Raw genomic sequence first — 20,532 nt, 5'->3', positions numbered from 1 at the left:
TCCATGAAGTTTCTTGTACTAATGTCGTTCGTCGAATTATAGCAGTTCATTTTCTTATCTTAAAAGTATAAGGCACTGAGCAGAAGCAAAACATGCAATAGCGAGTAAATATGCCAGTAGAGAACAGAAATTCAACAAGTGGATGTAGCACAATTTCTACAATGAGGCTCTGCCAAGCGAACAATCTATAATTAATACCATTGTGTGACCTAAACTCCATGTTTGTACACAATATATCAGCATTGCTATATACCAAATTAAAGAGTAGTTATGACAACATACAGAGATGTATAAATATGCAATCCATACGCACAGAAGCAAACATATATCTTACGTAATAAACAGGTCATTAGCATCATATCAGCGTAAGCAAATAAATGTTCATATGTAATCTTAATAAGTAAACATGAAGGCGCAAGCAGATAAATCACAAAGTATAACCTACATACATAACCATATCAGCAAAATTAATCAGGTGACAATTATAATTGAAATAAATAAGCACAGCAGGCACATAATTAAAAAAAAAATGACATCAGTGAAAAAGCAGTGCAGCCAAGCAATGCATAATATATAAAAATAACAACCCTGTTCATTAATCAATCGTTGTCAAAATCAGTTAATTTACGAAAGCACGTCGCTTCACAAGTAAATTCATAGAACATAAAATTGAGCACAAGGTATGAATCACGTAATCGGGAGCAGCAAATTACGTCTAAAGTACGTACCTAAGTGGACATATGTTACCTGAAAAATGAACTCAATTAATAGTTACCTTTTTAGTTTATTAGTTTCTTCTTCAAATTTACATTCTTCCTGAAATTTTCTCGATAGCAAGTCCTCTTAACGTCGGACACACACAGAATTTACCTGAAGGTCTTAAATATTTTATACAACCGTATCCTGAAATATACTGAACGTTAATAACATAATTTATTAAGTCACTATAGCTTTATACTGAATTTCATCAGAGAAATTAGACTGTGTATTTGTTTACGGCTGTCAGTGCATTCGCACTGAGCGCTCGATCAGCTGTAGGCGCGTGACGTGGGAAGTGATTGTTTGCGGTCAACTACTGCCTTGTGCGGCGCGCAGACTTGACTGTTGCTTTGAGTATGTGCCGCCGCCAAAACACAGCGCGGTATCCTTGTACTCTCCGCATGTTTACATCTAGCTCTTAGTTTCTCAAAAGTATGTCATTCCACAAAATTTTTTACGTTCGATATATGATGTAATCCCTTAGAGCGTCGAGATTTAAGAGTTTCTACTTCGACAGTGTTATTATGAATTTTTTTCGAACTCTATATGGACCGTTATAAAGCAAAAAAAATTAGCGACACAAGCCCTTTCCTTTGTGAGACAAACGGTGAGACTTAATTAACACCTTTTGGCCAACTGAAAAAGTTTTTAAACGACCAGGACGCTTAGCTGATTTCTCTCTTCTAGCAGCCGCAGACGCAATATTTCGTAGAGCCAGGTTGACAACTTCAGAATGCCGCAGTTTGCGTGAAGGCGGAAAAGGAACGATTTCAGAGATACGATTTGTCGGTGCTTTGTTTTTCAATATCAGTATCTGCGGTAAAGAAGTTGAGTCATCAGGAAGTTCATTCGGACTGTGTTGAAAAATATGAAGATACTGATCCCACGTTCTATGATTCTGATGACAATAAAGTCGACACAATTTATTGATTTCCTGCATCCATCTCTCTGAGGCGTTAGACTGACGGTGAAAAAGAGAAATGAAAATTGGTTTAATCTTACGACGCCGTAGAGTACGAAGCCAAATTTTAGAGCGAAACTGTGATCCATTATCTGATATAACCTTATCAACATGACCCACTTCATTAAGAAAAAGTTTGATGACAACATTAGATACTCAACGAGCTGTTGCTTTGCGTAAAGGTGTAAAACACACATATATTAGTGTCAATTCCACTGCTACCAAAATGTATGCAAAACCATTAGTAGAACGAACCACTGGGCTGAACAAATCAACTGTAGCCATCTCCTTTAATTTCGCTGGAATGATAGGAAACAACAGTGCTCTGTGAGAAATAGTTGGCGGCTTAGCATTTTGACATAATTTGCATTTGGCAAGAAAAGATCGAATACGTTTTTCCATATTACTGAAGTAGCAATTTTCTCGTAATTTATGAAAGCATTTTCTCGGACCAAAGTGTGCATAACTGAAATGTGTGTACCAAATCAATTTATTGATCCACTCATTAGGAATACAAACTAACCAAACAGAGTCGTCGACTGAATTTCGTTTAAAAAGAATATCATTGCGAACTAAATAATGTTGTCTAATCGCTACGCTTTCCTTTCTCCTCCACTACTCCTTAATGTCCTTCCTGATTGGATCCTTATTTTGCTCCTTAGCGATGTCCTGGAGCGAAGAAGAAATAAAATTTTCAAACGCAACACCTTTAATATACATCAAACAATAATTGTTTTCTTTGCAGTCCTCTTCAGCACTTTGTTTCAAACCCGTAGGTGCACGTGATAAAGCATCAGCAACAGTATTTGAAGGACCCTGTGTATAAACAATACTAAAGTCAAATTCTTGTAGATACAACGCCCATCGTGACTATCTTCCATGAGTTAATTTTGTAGACATAAGAAATTCCAGAGCCCGATGATCGGTGTAAACCTTAGTATGTGTGCCATACAAATATATGCGAAATTATGTGAAGGCCCCAAACAACAGCCAAAGCTTCAAGTTCCGTAATCGAATAATTCTTTTCTGATTTAGAGAGAACACGACTTCCAAATGCAATAGTTTTCTGTACTACAACGCTGTTTTCTTCTAACTCTTGAAATAATTGTGCACCTAGGCCTTTGTATGATGAGTCTGTCGCCAAACAAAAATCTTTAGATAAATCCGGATATGAAAGAAGTGGAGCAGCAACTAAAGCATCACGAAGTTGTCCAAATTCTGACTGAGCGTCCTCATCCCAACACCAATTAGAATTCTTTCCGGATAGTTTACATAACCGAGGTGTGGCCAAATTGTCCAATCTAACAAAGCGTCTAAGAAAATTACAGGCACCAAGGAAACTACGAACATCACGTTTTGTGGTAGGAACAGCATAATTACGAATAGCGTCTAGTTTCTCTGGATCAGGAAGAATACCTGCTGTAGAGATAATGTGACCGAGAAATTTCACCTGAGAACGACCAAATTCAGATTTTTCCAAGTTCACTGTAATGCCAACTCGTGCAAAAATACGTAATAATGAACCCAAAATTTTGTTGTGTTCACTCCAAGAACGTTTAGCAATAAGAATGTCGTCAACATATGAAGTAATATTGTCACGAAGATAAACAGGTAAAATTTCGTTTAAACTACGAATGAATGCTGCTGAAGATACAGTAAGTGCAAACGGTAATTTCCGAAACTGGTAACAGTTACCAAAGGCTAAAAGGGCAGTATATTTTCTACAATCTGGGTGGAGTTCTATTAGCCAAAAACTTGCGCGCATATCAATCGTGGATAAAACTTTAACTCCATAGAAATGTTGAAGAAGTTCATCTAAATTTTGTGGACGGTCAGTTTCAGGAATGATGATATTATTTATCTGTCTGGAATCCAGAACCAAACGAATTGACCCATCCTTTTTAAGAACAACGTGTAATGGGCTGGTATAAGGACTGACTGCTGGCTCAATAATGCCATGATCTATCATGTATTGAAGTTCGCTCTTAACCTTGTCTCTGTAAGCCAAGGGAATAGCGTACGTTTTCCCCCGAAATGGTGTGTGTTCTTTTGCTTTAAATTAAAATTGTATGCCTTCTATAGTTCCTGTGTGATGACTAAATACTGTAGCATGTGAAGTCAAAATGTGGTGCAGCTCTTCTCTTGCAACGTCACCTGGCACTTCAGCTCTCTTAACCTTTTCATTAATTAATTCTTCGCTATTAATTATATCATCCATCGCGTCTCTGTACCTATTGTCATTGTCATGAATAAACACACTGTCGTCATAATGCTCAACGAAAACAGCAGAAGTAAGAAACCTTAAACATTTTGTATCTGATTCAGATCTTGTTAAACACTCGAAAAATTTCAAACATTTCGGCATTCCGGCAACAGTCAAATTCACACTTCCTTCTTTAAAGTTCAAAATTGCCTTATGTGTGTTAAGAAACTCCATACCTAATATAATTTGTGTACTGAGTAATGGAACAATAATAAAATTAGCAGAAAATTCATATCCTTGACAAATAAAATTTAGGTTGGTCTGTAGTTTAACTTCCACACTTTTTCCAGAAATAGCGCCTCCAATTGTAGTTTTAGAAACAGGTAACACAGGACAAGCAATGGTTCTTACACATATACGAAAAACTGATTCACTAATGACATTCAATGGGCTCCCAGAATCTAAAACTGCAGAGAACTTATTCTTACCCACACATACTTCAATAACAGGATGTAAAAATGCGTCTACATTATTTTCCTTTTCGTCTAGCAAAATGTCTCTCATGTCTTCCAGGCGTACGTAGTGTAAAGTCGTAGTGTCATTACTTTCTGAACCGTCTATATTGCCACCAGAAGCCGAAACTGCAAGTCATTGTCGATTGTTTGCGTCACGTCTTTGATTATTCCCGTCACTTCGCGGATCAATTTCTACTATTTGCACTTGTCTCTCTGAAGTTCTGTCACGTGGAGGATGCCAATTAGGTCTCTCCTGTCTGTTACATGTAAATTCTTGGTTGTGTCTGTTATTAAAATTTCTATTTTCCTGTCTGTCTGCATGACTGCTTCTTGTGTAATTTCGACTGTCACTTCTGAAATTACTGTTAGATCTACTACCCCGGTTATTTCTGTAGTAAGAATTTCTATTATTGTATGAATAATATCTGTCTTGATGATACCGATTACTGTTTCCGTATGATTGATCATTCCGGTAGGAATTACCGTTATTATAATTGTCTGTGTAATTTCTGTTAGAACGTCTGTTATTGTCCTAAGGCTGGTATCTATTGTCCTTTCAGTTTCGTCTGTCATTCTCAAAATTACCGCTATAACGTCCGTTCCGATCACTAACCCTTTTCTCTGAAAATCAATTGTAATTACTGTTACTGAAAAAATTACAAGAAGTGCCGTCGTTGTTCTCATACTCAAGTTCTTGTAGCAAAGTCTTAAAAGTCTCAATGTCGTCTTCACATCTTCCAGCTAAAGCAATTTGTCTTATGGATTGTGGTAGCTTAGTTAAACAAATGGGAATTAATTCAGTCGGGCTATAAGGGTTGGAAAGGAACTGATTCTTTCGAATCATGTCTTCAAAGTATTCTGCTGGCGTGCGGAACTCAGACTGTTTAAAATTACGCTGCATAATAAGACTGTGTTTGATTCTGTCTTGCGTGTTTTCGGAGCAATATGCCAATAGAAATGCATGATAAAAATCATTTAGATTATTACAATCTCTAATAAGTGCGCGCATGCGCGTCGCCGGTTCGTTTTCTAAATATCCACACATAAATTCCAGTTTGTGACTTAGTGGCCAATTTGGTGGAAGTGCGTACATAAATTGATCTAACCATGAACATGGATGTATGTCATTCTTAGAATTGCGAAAGATCTTAAATTTCCGAACAGTCAAGAAGTGTTTATAGTCAACGTTTTCTCCTCGCGGCGACAAAGACCTACCGCGACTGTTCCAGTCCGAATGTCGATTATTGTCAAGTTCACGCGCCTGGCGCTCTCTTGTTGCATCTCGTAAATGAAACAAATTATTTTCTTCAAAGCCCTCTGCTATCTGTGATTCTAAATTTCTTCTGCTGTCTTTTACTACGATTTCGCCTTCAATTGGTTTGACTTGCTTTCGTAATGCCTCAAATTCCCTATTGACGCGTTCATTAAATTTTCCCTGATTTTCAACATGCTTATTTATATTCTGGTACTCTTCGGTTTCTGCAAATGGCAATGGTGCTGTATCATCTGAATCTCTGTCCCCATTTAAACTAAGACTTGACAATTTATCTGAAATCTCCTCAACTCTTCCCGATAAGTCACCTAATTGTTCTTTCAGTTTATTTACGTCTTCTGTAAGTGTCGCAACTCGGGTTTCAGTATTGACACATTTAGTAGTTAACTGTTTATATTGTTGTGTTAGGTTATTTATTCTGTCATTTGGTACGGATTCCTCGATTCTCTCAAATATTTCTTCCGTATCGTGTGCACGTTGTAAATTTAACTCTGAAAATTTTTGTATTATCACGCGATCTCTTTCTTCCTGTTCTCTATCCTGTTCCTTTTGTCTGATTTCTATTGAAATTAATCTATTATTGTGAGCATTCAAAATCGGTTGTACTTCTTCTCTAATTTCTTTCTATATTTCATCTTTCATGTTTTTGAAGCATGTCCCTATCCGTGAGCCTAACCGTGTTTCATTGTTTCCATCTCTGTTTTAATTGTTCCTATTTGTGATCCCAGTGAGTCTAACCGTGTTTCCATTGTTCCCATCTGTGTTTTTAATTCAGATCTAATCTGTGTTTCCATTGGTGCTCCCAAATTTAATATAGCACCCATCAACTGCTCCATGTTAATTGGTTCGAAATTCTTTTCTCCCCTAACATTTTCCGCAAAACCAACTTCTTTCATCATAGCTGTAAAGCTGTCTGTGTTCGATACTGTTTCAGAATCTTCTATCGTTAATCTCGTATTCTGTGAATTTTCTGATTGAGAAAAATTTTGAAATGGTTCCGGACTATTTTCCCGACTTATTAAATTGTTTTCCACTTCATTATTCAACATACTGTTCTCCTGTGTTGGCGAGTTCGCCATGTCAACAATTTCGTCATTCTGACTGTCCATCATTATTGCCTTTTTCATCGATCGCGTAATCATTTACAAAACATACAAAATTCGTCACTATACGAAAATTACACAGAATGACACTTTATCTCCAACAATACCATTCACACGAAATACTTCCCGACAGACACGCCTAACGAACAATTAGAACCTTCACAATTGCACAAAATTGTCAGACCTGTATACAAGACATCTAAAATTAAATTCTGCCAATATACGATTAAAAGAATGACAATTACCAAATCTACTCATCCAATATAGACTACAATTACTAAACTACAAATTACTACAACAATACTACTGTCTACTATTTTTACAATCAGAAGATTTCCAAGGGACGATCCTGGCAGGGTCGCCACGTGTATGGGGGCTTAATTAAATATAATGAAAATACTTTTAATTTTTAGTAGTTGTCTGTCCGATTACGAAGTCCCGTAAACGGTTGGCCCTGACTAGTTTTAGTACGCAATCTGTCTGCATAGAATAACAACAAAGAATGAAAGAAAATATCTGTTAACACAATTAATTAATTAAGTCCCCAGCAACTATAAAACCTAAGAAACCAAAACACAAGTGTAATTATTCTGTGTGTGGAAGTGTGATTCAGCGTACACATCTGGCACGGTTCTTCTTCAACAAGACAAGAAATTTTACATACCATTTATACTGAACTAATTAAAAAAATAGAAATACAATAATTGCGTAAGGAAACCAGAATTACACTCTAATACAAGAACACGAGCCAGATGCTTTGTTGACTGAACCTGTAATGACGCATTATTTAAGACACTGGAACAATAAAAAGAAAAGGGAATTTTTTACCTTCATATATATTGACGAAAAGCACTCTGATCATTACAATATCTCCATTCGAACAACATCTGCTGTCTAGCCCATCAAACAGCTGCATAAAACATGGAACAAGCACTCCCTACTACAACATCTCAACACCGACTCACTACTACCACATCTCGATAAGCACTCTCCACCACGACTTCTCGACAAGAACTTTTCCCTACGACATCTCAGCAAGCACTGCCAGTGGAGGCGGCTGAATAAAACTCTTTGGCGCAATCTCTGGCGCTGTGGCTCAGTGTAGCCACCTTTCACGGGTCGTTGGCTGTTTCTATAGCCTCTCTAATCTTCCTCCTCAAACTAAACGGCCATTTCGCCAGTACACGGGCCTCTCGAAATTCGATCTTCATCCTGCACTGTTCCAAATGTTCTGCCACCTCTGATTTGTTGTATTGTTTGAGGCGGGTACCTCTCTCGTGTTCAGTTAACCTTGTGCTTATTGGACGCCCTGTCTCACCTACATACACCAGTCCACATTCGCATCCGATTTCATGAACTCCGTCGACATGAAACTTGTCAATTGCATCTTTCGTCCAGCCCAAAATGCCCTTTATTTTAAGAACCTACAACATAGCAGCGCGTCAGCAATCGTTGGTTAATATATGAAAAAACTAAAAACCCGCCTCGATTGCGAAAAAAGCTATTTTTCAGGCTTTTGACGGGTGATTACGCTGAGGCAACTGGGCAATGTAGTAATAAGTCATCGGGAGGGTGCTCAAATTGGCTATTATATACGATCTAGAGTCATATCGAAATAGATTCTCTGATACTCATCAAGTTGTGTCAAGAAATCTTCTCTTTTGTGCCGACAGAATACCTAAAGACCTTTAAATCATTCAAATATCCCGAACTCAGAGCTTCCAGATAACAGCAAAACTGCACAGAAAAGTCAATAGTATACTTACAGGTGTCTGCTGCGACGACGTTTCAAGAAATTTCAGTGAAACGAAGTTAATGATCTATGCAAGTCGCGAAGATGCATATACATTCAGTAAATTTACGCGTTGTGTCTGCGCAAACCGGCTTGTTATACGTCACACGTCTGCGAGTCTGCCTTAGAGCGACAACCGGCACGCCCACGTTCTCGCCGCCTATAGGCTGCAGGCTGGTGCAGCGCGTGCCCGCGGCAGCTTCATATGCGCGCAGCTGTCTGGGTAGCGGCTGCTGCTGGCAGGGGCGAATTGCCAGCGCTCACCAGCCGTCACCCACGCGGCCATAGCGCTTCCCACGCGCCCAGCTATCGCGCCATCGGATGTCGAAGTGGCGGGGCACCGAAACCGACAGCCGGTTACCTTCAGCGGTTCTGCACTGAGAATCTACAACCACGATTAAATTCAAAGCTGTTAATTTTCAAAGAAACAAATTCTAAATTTCGGTTGTTATTTGTTCTGGTGAACCACGTGCAGAAAGACTGATTTCGGTTATGTGTTCAGGTGAAGCACGTGCAGGAAGACTGACGATCAATCCGTGACGATAATGTGTAGTGCTACAACGTGAAGTTCCCTTACTACAAATGGTAAATAAGTTAGTTCTCTAGTATCTGACTGCGAGTTTTAAGATATCCTCTAACGTCTCGTGGCAGCTATACTGAAACGCTTCTTTATGCAACAGACAACTTGCCTCGTCTTGCCGCTGCAACTGCGTGGGAAGCAACGTGCTAAAGTAAATCAAAAGAAATTCTGCGAATCTTGCAGAGTGCAGTGCATGGTCACACCCACTGGAACAACCATCGCCATTTTTCGTATAGAAATTGAATGATTGGGAGGGGTTTGGTCAAAAAGCCTTAACTGTGTAAAAATGAAAGAAACCAATAAACCATTAATTTACTGTATTTACAATGTTGATGATTTAACACCGACAAACTTTACAGAGGCCTTTGCATTTCTTCGACAGTAGAAGCAAGGAAGATACCACACTGTGTGTGATTCTCCTCTGTGAACCGAGGTATTAAATTTCCTAGCACATTTCTTCCTCCTTGCATTTGTGCCTTGAGAATGGCAGGGTGTGCTCTTGTCGAAATAACGACGGTGGTCGACGACGTCACCCGGCAGCAAACCTGTAAGTTATATCAAAGTTCAAAGAAGACCAGCACGTGATGTACTATCGAGAAATACGGGAGAGAGTCTCACTTAGATGATGCACGAGCGAGTGTCACTAACTTGATGCAGGATTTGGGATGGACGCCATATTTCGTAACTGGCCAAACGCATTGTGGGTTACTCGGAAGTATGCTCACATATTTAACGTTCTGTCCACCTGAGGTTAGAGAATGGTCACCAAATAAAACTTCCGTGTTAAAAGGAACCTTGCTTCCATAGTGGCGTGTTGCCACATTATATAACATCAGTGAGTGAGAGTAGGGGATGTAATTAAACTAACTCACTTTTTACATCCTATATTCAGTTATAATGCATGAGGAAGACTGCACTGTAGTTCCTTCTCTTGATTGTCGCACATATGACAAAATGGTAGATATCGAAATAGACGACAGAGGGATAGAGATACAATTAAAATCGCTCAAAAGAGGAAAGGCCGCTGGACCTGATGGGATACCAGTTCGATTTTACACAGAGTACGCGAAGGAACTTCCCCCCCCCCCCCCCCCCCTTTTTGCAGTGGTGTACCGTAGGTCTCTAAACGTGCGTAGCGTTCCAAAGGATTAGAAAAGGGCACAGGTCATCCCCGTTTTCAAGAGGGACGTCGAGCAGATGTGCAGAACTATTTTCCTATATCTCTAACGTCGATCAGTTGTAGATTTTTGGAACACGTATTATGTTCGAGTATAATGACTTTTCTGGAAACTAGAAATCTACTTTGTAGGAATCTGCATGGGTTTCGAAAAAGACGGTCGTCTGAAACCCAGCTCACGCTATTCGTCCACGAGACTCAGAGGGCCATAGACACGGGTTCCCAGGTAGATGCCGTGTTTCTTGACTTCCGCAAGGCGTTCGATACAGTTCCCCACAGTCGGTTAATGAACAAACTAAGAGCATTGGACTATCAGACCAATTGTGTGATTGGATTGAAGAGTTCCTAGATAAAAGGACGCAGCATGTCATTGCCAATGGAGAGAAGTCTTCCGAAGTAAGAGTGATTTCAGGTGTGCCTCAGGGAAGTGTCGTAGGACCGTTGCTATTCACAAATTACATAATTGACCTTGTGGATGACATCGGAAGTTCACTAAGGCTTTTTGCGGATGATGCTGTAGTATATCGAGAGGTTGTAACAATGGAAAATTGTACTGAAATGCAGGAGGATCTGCAGCGAATTGACGCATGGTGCAGGGAATGGCAATTGAATCTCAATGTAGACAAGTGTAATGTGCTGCGAATACATGGAAAGATAGATCCCATATCATTTAGCTACATTAAAGCAGGTCAGCAACTGGAAGCAGGTAATTTCATAAATTATCTGGGAGTACGCATTAGGAGCGATTTAAAATGGAATGATCGTATAAAGTTGATCGTCGGTAAAGCAGATGCCAGACTGAGATTCATTGGAAGAATCTGTGGTGTCACCGCCAGACACCACACTTGCTAGGTGGTAGCCTCTAAATCGGCCGCGGTCCGATAGTATAGGTCGGACCCGCGTGTCGCCACTATCAGTGATTGCAGAACGAGTGCCGCCACACGGCAGGCCTAGAGAGACTTCCTAGCACTCGCCCCAGTTGTACAACCGACTTTACTAGCGATGGTTCACTGACAAAATACGCTCTCATTTGCCGAGACGATAGTTTAGCATAAGCCGGCCGGAGTGGCCGAGCGCTTCCAGGCACTTCAGTCTGGAACCGCGCGACCGCTACAGTCGCAGGTTCGAATCCTGCCTCGGGCATGGATGTCTGTGATGTCCTTAGGTTAGTTAGGTTTAAGTAGTTCTAAGTTCTAGGGGACTGATGACCTCAGATGTTAAGTCCCATAGTGCTCAGAGCCATTTGAACGAGCCAGTTTAGCATTACTTCAGCTACGTCACTTGCTACGACCTAGCAAGTCGCCATATTCAGTTACTATTGATATTGTGAATCATGTACCGTCAAAAGCGACGTTCATCATTAATGGATTAAAGTTAAGTATTCCACCAGCTACGTCCGTTTTTCTAAAGTCTAATGTCCTTGCCCTGTTCCAGACCTCACGCCAGCCTGCGTGAGTTGAAACGCGTGCCTTTCGACCTCCTTTAGTAAAACGGTGTTTGCTCTCCTGCCAACCACATCATTGGCGACGAGGCAAATCCGCGTTCTTATCGATATTGCCCTGATTTACTTGTGTAATGGCTTCGCCACAATCTCCAGATGTACTGTCCGAATTTTATCGCTTACAGAATCAGCAGAAGCAGGCATTACTGGATGCCCTTGGACAGCTCGTCCAGGGTCTACGTGCGTTGCAAAACGATGCGGCAGCCGCCGCTCCAGCGCTGACGCAGCCACAACACGCTGTTGTGCCAACTTTTCGACCTTTTGATGCTGCACTAGAAAGCTGGAAGGAGTGGTCACGCCAATTTGGATTCCATCTCGCCGCCTACAGAATTCTAGGTAACGAGCGGCAGCCTTACCTCTTATCATCGGTCGGCGTACAAACGTACTGTGTGATAGTCAAATTATTTCCTCTACGCGTTGTAGCAACTCTGTCCTATGAAGAAATTTTTTCTGCATTAGATGCATATTTCAAAGAATCAGTCAATGTAGTTAAGAAAAGGTATACCTTCATTCGTACAAAACGTACGGCAGGTCAGACAAATTTGGAGTTGGTTGCAACCTTGCAAGGCCTTACTAGGGATTGTGCTTTTGAGTGTCAATGTGGACTCCCTTATTAAGATTCTATGTTACGTGATGCAATTGCACAGAACGTTTCTGATGTTCGTATAAGGGAACAGATTTTGAAACTAGTGAATCCCTGCCTTCAACAAGTGATGGACATATTGGATCGGCAAGACACACTTGACTTCGTTCAGGAATCATTTGAAACTTGGCCACCCGTGTGTCAGGTTAACCGGCCCGCCAGGCGAGTTGCATGCAACAGTAAACAGTCCTCGCGCCTGGCCGCGCCACTGCCGCCAGGCTCTCAGCCACGTGTGCCGTGCCGGCAAGCAAATGCAGTTTCAAAATCATGCCCGCGTTGTGCTACTAGACATTCGCATGAGAACTGCCCGTCATGCCAAGATATTTGCTTTCTCTGTAATAAAAATGGACATGTTCAGAGTGTTTGCCAGAAAAGCTAAGATCGGAAACTCACAACCATTACATGCTCTTTGCTTCGCACTGGATTCGAACCAAGGATACTCAGGCTCGTGGAACTTCGCCCATGGAAATTCATGTAGTTCATTCCACTCCACTCAGTGCCACTGTCTCTAACAGTGACTCTGTTCGTCCTACAAATAGTGTGTGTCGACATCGCCGGAACTCCCGTTAAGTCGCAAGTGATTTTGTACCAGAGTCAGTTCATGTTGCACGAGACAGTCGCTCTTGTCGTCAGCAGGACAATAAACTTTTTGTGGACTTGGACACTAACGGCAAAGTGATACAATTCCAGCTTGATACTGGGGCTGCAGTTTCACAGATCAATGAAGACACTTACAAACCGCTGGGCACACCTCTGTTGCATGCCGCAAATGTTAAGTTAACAATCTATTCAGGTCAAGAGATCCCTGTGTTAGGATAGTGCAGCCTTCTTGCAACATACAAAGAACAAACCAATCTTGTGTCATTTTACTTCCTTCATTCTTCTTCTGTTGTGACCTTGTTTGGTTTCGATTTATTTCAGTTGTTTAACTTATCTATAGTACATCAGGTCCTATCAGTGAACCACACTGTGCCTTCAGACAGTGTTTCTCGTCTATGTGAAGAATTTGCAGATATTTTTGCACCGGGCCTCGGTTGCGCTAAAAACTATAAAGCACATTTGGAACTGAAAGTAAACGCGCAACCGAAATTTTTCAGAGTGCGCAATGTTCCCCACACATTGTGTGATGAGGTCGCAAAAACATTACACGATTTCGAATCACAAGGTGTGATTGAACGTGTACAGGCTTCTCTCTGGGCATCACCCTTAGTAATTTTGCCAAAATCTTCCGGAAAATTGAGACTTTGTGTGGACTTCAAGGCAACAGTGAATCCACAACTAGTGATTGCAACTTTTCCTTTACCCTGCCCAGAAGACCTTTTTGACAAATTGTGCCTGGGTAAATATTTTTCGAAGTTGGACCTTGCAGATCCGTACTTGCAAATACCGGTGGACGATGAATCCCAGCGAGTTTTGGTGGTTAAAACGCATCTTGGGTTGTATCAATTCAAACGACTGCCATTTGGGTGTTCATCTGCCCCTGCATTGTTTCAGCAATATCTACAAACTGTTTGTGCATCGGTCCTTACTGCAGCAAATTATCTGGACGATATTGTGATCTCCGCAAAGACGGAAGAAGAACATTTGGCCAATCTCAGAACATAATTTCAGGTCTTGCGACAAAATGGTCTTCGCTTGCGGAAGGACAAATGTGTGTTTTTTGCTCTTGATTTGCCATACATCGGACATGTGCTCAATGCCCAAGGTATACATCCCAGTCCCGAGCACCTCCGTGCCATACAAGGCTTCCCTTCGCCACAGAATTAGAAGCAGCTACACAGTGTGCTGGGAAAAATCTACTCTGATCATCGATATGTTCCACACGCCTCTTCCATTTCAGCTCCGCTTCTTCGATTACGCCGTAAAGGTGTTCCGTTCGTCTGGACGACGGAATGCTAACGCGCCTTTCGCCAGTTGAAATCGCCGTTGCTTTCCAATACTTGCCTTACGCCATTCGATCCCTAGAAGCCCCTTTTGTTGATGCTGAACGTTGTGGTTGGCAGGAGAGCCAACACCCTGTTACTAGAGGAGGCCGAAAGGCACGCGTTTTAGCTCACGCCGGCAGGTGTGAGGTCTGGAATTGGCAAACTAGAATTACATCTGCCCCTAGAGACAACCTTGATCGTTTCATTGAGTATTTGGAACGTGTAGAGCTTGTTGCTGCCAATGAGAGCAAGCACGTAATAACAGAAATGGTATTAACACTAGTGGTAATTTTAAGAACAAGCGGAATGGCAATGTAAACATCAGAACAGTAGATGTTCGCCATCCTAAGAGAGGTAGGAATTGGAGAAATAATTATCAGAACCTACAATGGCATTCAAATAATAGTAATTTTGTTCCAAACAAAATTATGCAGGTAACCAACAGTGCGGAAAGCAATGCTGTGCCAGTTAACTATAATGGAAATAAAGGTAACAGTAGCAGGCCGAGGCTGGAAAACTAGTTCCCGTCTATGAGGACATTGGTGCTCACCAGGGGGTTACTTTTCCTAAGCCAGTAATTACAGCAATTGGTAAGACAGATCAGAATACTCAGACTGAACATGTGGATGAGGGGTCGGTAGCATCCAGTGATACTGCAGGAATATTAAACCATTCACAGTATTTAATAGATACCATGTTGGAGACGCTTTCTAAGTGGGAAGAGAAATAGAAGGCGCAGCAGTGTAATGGTAGGGAAGAGCTACAAAATACTGAATTGTCAGGTGAAGAAGCAGAAGAAATTCATGCGTATATTTACAATGAGGATAATGTGTTTTTATCTAAAGTGCCTGTGCAGGAGGTTGATACTGTACTAACATATTTAGGACAGGAGGTAAGTGAGAATGTAGAGGATAGCCTGTTGGGGGTGGATGAACCCAGTAGCTGTGACCAGTTGTCACTGGAGAAGGAACCCGACGATAATAGTGAAAGTGGTTTAGCTGTAACTAGTGTTATGCCCGGTCTGGAGGCGCAGAATCGCTCAGACTACAGTAATTTGGTTCATGTTCAGCAAACTAAAAGAAATGAAGTCGTGCGGTGTTTCGATTTAAAATTAATAGACCTACTGGAAAAGGCAGCTGAAAATGTAGTTCAGGAAACCCCTACACACTTTGACCTAAATGTTATGAAGACAGATGTCGATCACTTTAGTTGGAGACAAATCCAAAAGGAACTATTGGATGAGTTTGAGGAACCACCTGTACAACCTAGAATAAGCCACCCTGTAATAATAGTGAATATGTTAGGTATCAATGTACGTTGTCTCTTAGACAGTGGAAGTGAGGTGAGTGCGATATCTCAGTCCTTCTTTGATGCGTTACCTGGTAAAGACAAGCCTACAGTAATGAGGGTATCAGGACTAAGAATAATTGGTGCTACTGGCAAGGTGTCAAAAACGCTAAAGCAAGAAGCTTTACTGCCCTTTGATATTAATGGTAATTTAATTGATCATCCATGATTAATTGTAAATAATCTCAGTATTGAGGTGTTAATTGGCATAGATTTCTTGTCGAAATATCAGAGTGTTGTTGACTTTGAAAGAAGCCAGTTAAAATTGGTCTTGCCGATAACCGGAGTGAAACATTTGAAAATATCTGCGTATTTCCCCCAAGGAAATATGAGTGAACGTATTATGAGAGAATTGAATAGGCTTTGCAGGTCTTATTGTGCTCGGAAACACTCAAGTTGGGCAGAGCACATGAAGTATTTAGAGAATGTAATTAACAACTTAAGGTATGATTCTACTGGTTTTGCGCCTTGCGAATTGATGTTTGGCCAAGAACCGCACAATGTGATTGCAGATATGGTAGAATTCCCTATTCTAACGCAAATATCCACAGACGAGATGAAATTAAAGGCTAGGGCAAATATAAGAAGAAGAGCATTGGAAAGGAAGTAGCGTCATCCAGAATGAGATTTTCACTCTGCAGAGGAGTGTGCGCTGATATGAAACTTCCTGGCAGATTAAAACTGTGTGCCCGACCGAGACTCGAGCTCGGGACCTTTGCCTTTCGCGGGCAAGTGCTCTACCATCTGAGCTACCGAAGCACGACTCACGCCCGGTACTCACAGCTTTACTTCTGCCAGTATCTCGTTTCCTACCTTCCAAACTTTACAGAGGTTCTCCTGCGAACCTTGCAGAACAAGCACTCCTGAAAGAAAGGATATAGCGGAGACATGGCTTAGCCACAGCCTGGTGGATGTTTCCAGAATGAGATTTTCACTCTGCAGCGGAGTGAGCGCTGATATGAAACTTCCCGGCAGATTGAAACTGTGTGCCCGACCGAGACTCGAACTCGGGACATTTGCCTTTCGCAGGCAAGTGCTCTACCATCTGAGCTACCGAAGCACGACTCACGCCCGGTACTCACAGCTTTACTTCTGCCAGTATCTCGTCTCCTACCTTCCAAACTTTACAGAAGTTCTCCTACGAACCTAGGAGACGAGATACTGGCAGAAGTAAAGCTCTGTAACCTCTACACAGTGTGGCAGCTGTGCAGTTCCAGCTGTGTGAGATCTTCTTTCCCATTTCAGATTTCATTCTCTCTTCATCTTTTCTATCCACCTAAAATTTCGACCTCTTCTTTCCAACACATTAAATTTTCCATTATGGTTATCAAGCCAATAATAGACTAATGAATTGGGTATGGAGGAGGTTGTTCTGTAACCTCTACACAGTGTAGCAGCTGTGCAGTCCCAGCTGGGTGAGATCTTCTTTCCCATCTCAGGTCTCACTCTATCTTCATCTTTCCTATCCACCAAAGTTTCGACTCCTTCTTTGCAATACAAAAATTTTCCGTCATGGCTATCAAGTTCTGTAACCTTTCTATCCACAGATTAGTGAAGAAAATACCTAATGTGACAAACCTAACAGTGACATAAACAATGGAGAAGTATGATGTAATTAAGATACAAAGGTATTTGAGTAACAAGTATGTATAGAACCCTGGTAATATTATAAGTAAAAGTTGTTGTTTTATTGGAAATGGTCCACCTAAAGTAATTTAAAATGATATAAAAGTTCGTTTATAAGCAGGATCTGAAGTGGCAGTGAAACCTATTGTATGCTGTAGAGCTAACTAATTAATTGTAAAAGATGTTGCTTAGTGTTACGAAAAATGTGAGATAAGTTGTAAGAATGAACTCACCTTGTGTAGCAAGGAATGGCAGTGTAATAGAATTGAACAGTGTTTGTTGTTGAGACGTGAAGGACACTTCCTTGAAATATTTATAAGGTTGGAGCTGGCCGTTATTTGGTGTAGTGTGTGACAGGACACACCTACACGTATTGAGGTTATGAGTTGGAGGCGTGAATGCGACCATAGGTACCCTTATGTTAGATGAGACAGAGCAGCTCATGGTGTCCTATAGGTTTAAAGAATTTATAATTACGCTCGGCCATAATTACTTAACGCACTTTAGTGGTAGGTCGAGAGAGACTACCTGTGGTTTCAGCATCCAATCAAGTGGAAATGGATTGCAACGTGAGCAAACTGATCAGCTGGAATACACTATAGCTATGAAATACATGTGCTATCCTACGCATTAAATGTTAATAGAGTGAGTGTTAAATAAGTACATACACTAGCAACATAATTGAGTAACATAATGGCAGATGTGAAACATTATTTATAGCTCAGCACAAATACACTTCGATGGAGTAAGTACATAATTGCAGATGTGGAACTGACACAGCAGCAGAGGACCAAAAAGTGGATTTAGTAGTCAACTAAACGTAGTGTGTTTTGAACACTCAGAACTGTACTATTACCACAAGTTACTCACATGTACAAAGAGACTGAGAAGACAACTGTTAATCAAATATACTCATACTATCTCTAAGAATAAGGTAATCGAAGATGAGTCGGTTAAGCAAATAAAATACAAATTTGTCAGGAATGTATCGAGCATTGGATCAGTGTTCCAGCCCAGAAATAATAAATTGAGATTAAATAGGATTTATGATTGTATGCCTTGAGCATAAATTTTCTTTAGTACGTGACTAATGGCTTTTTGAGCCATTTGTTTACCGATTTTATGACAGTTATGTAACCGCAAGAGTAAAATAGAAAATGTTCTGTTAAGTTTGTTCCAGTAACATATTGAAAAATAAAATGTACATATCCCCATTTCATTGTGACCCACCCTTAGATATTAAGTAAACAGAGTCTGAGGCACTCCTTTTGTTTGTTCTACAGGACAAACCAGATAATAGTAGCCTGGTAGCTGCGTAAAAGCGTGGAGTGACTTGGACACAACTCACAGTGATCCCTCCCCTTTCCCCACGTAATTTGGAGTGAACATGAAGGACGCGCACCATAGCAACTTCCCCTCCTCTACCCTTGTGAATGGAAGTGTAGAGCGCCAGCCAGAGAGGTTAGAACCACGTGTGTAAAAATGAAATTGTCATGATTCGTGAAATTTTCTTTCAGGTTTAGAAAAGACTGCTAAGATATAATTATCTGTTTATTTATCATGAATAACTGTGTTATATTCTTTGAATTTGTGTATGTAAAAATATTTACAGAGAATTTAATGGATTTAAGATTTTCATAATTTTACATATATTTATGTGTTTGTCTGTCGAAGGCAATATGTATGCCAAAGTGTTTCATTGATTTTGCTTAAATTTTGAGTGATAATGTTGCTTATGAGGCAGTGAACATGCCAGCAATTTAAATAATTGAAGTAGGTAATAAATTTTCTTTTAATATTTCTATATGTTTACATTTCACTTTAAATTTTCATAGGGAGTTAAGCTGTACTCGTGCTTCCCTTTTTGTAATTAATTTTTTCATTTACATTAACAAAATTAAGTATAGGGTGATGTAGGGAAGCAGCGTACTCACGCCTTATAAAATTCACATCAGTCTTCCCATTGTGTGCCAGCCTAGTCCACTGTAACTAGCTCTGACATCATAAATATTGCGCAATACTTTAAAATGAAGTAAATAACCTGAAGCATTTCTAGCAAGTCAGGAGTAATACAAAATCAGTATCTGTTGGATATCAGTTCAATAACTTTAACCATTTTCGAAATTTGGATGTTTTTCTGTAAAAATCTTTGGCACAACAGAAAAGAGCTATAAACTTAAAAATTTATATTTAGATTCCTTTTGCATTATAATTTAGTAGAAACAATACTCTGGATCTCACAAATTAAAATTTTAGTTGAAATTCATGATTTTCTGGTTTTTATCTTGAAAGTTAACGAAGCAAGATAGATTAAGTAGGCGAATAAATAAAGCTAGGATGTTTAAATTTAAGTAATGGGGAGATCCGCTATAATCATAAAGATGTGAGAAGTTTCAACTGAGTAACTATAAAACTATAGCGATAGCGTATCTCCAAAGGGCAAGTTCAGAGCTCATCTACTGCAAGTAGTGTAATTCAATTAATTATCTCGCCAAAAATATTTGACTTAGCCACGTCAGACTTTTATTATGATTACTTACTTGTGCGCTGATTACACATTTAAATTGAGAGCTTCATTGGCCATCAGCAAAGGAAGCAATGATTTATTCGATAACTTAAAGTAATGCATTACTAGCCCAGCGGCTAGTCGGGAGAGCAGATTTCATCAGGCGTTCCCTTAGCCGTCCTAACAGCGGCTTTACATGTAAGAACGCTGCACGAGAAAAAGGAAGGCCCCAGTTCTCTCCAGACGCTGATTAGCGCACCACCTGTGCCGGGAGTCGCGTCGCGTCAGTATCGTTGATATAAACAGCCTCAGATGCAGTAATAAGTTACTCGGGATACACGTAACCATGAAATCGTTTTCGAGTGAAATGTTAATTTTGAGATGACGTTAATGATCTGTCTTTAGCTTGCGTATGTCATACTTTCACGTGGCGCTGCAGGACAGACATTCCACCATTATTTAGCGTGGCGTTTGATGAACATTATCATCAAATTATGGCGAGCATTCACTTAAACATTTAATTTGAACAGTTATAGTGTGAATAGTGCATTAGATTCTGAACCGCTCTGGTAGTTGGACTGTGTGGGTTCTTTTTGGTCTGTGACTTTCAGAATATAGTGA

Source organism: Schistocerca piceifrons, chromosome 1 (genome assembly GCF_021461385.2).
Source record: "Schistocerca piceifrons isolate TAMUIC-IGC-003096 chromosome 1, iqSchPice1.1, whole genome shotgun sequence".
Taxonomy (NCBI): Eukaryota; Metazoa; Arthropoda; class Insecta; order Orthoptera; family Acrididae; genus Schistocerca; species Schistocerca piceifrons.
This window is presented reverse-complemented; position numbering follows the sequence as displayed.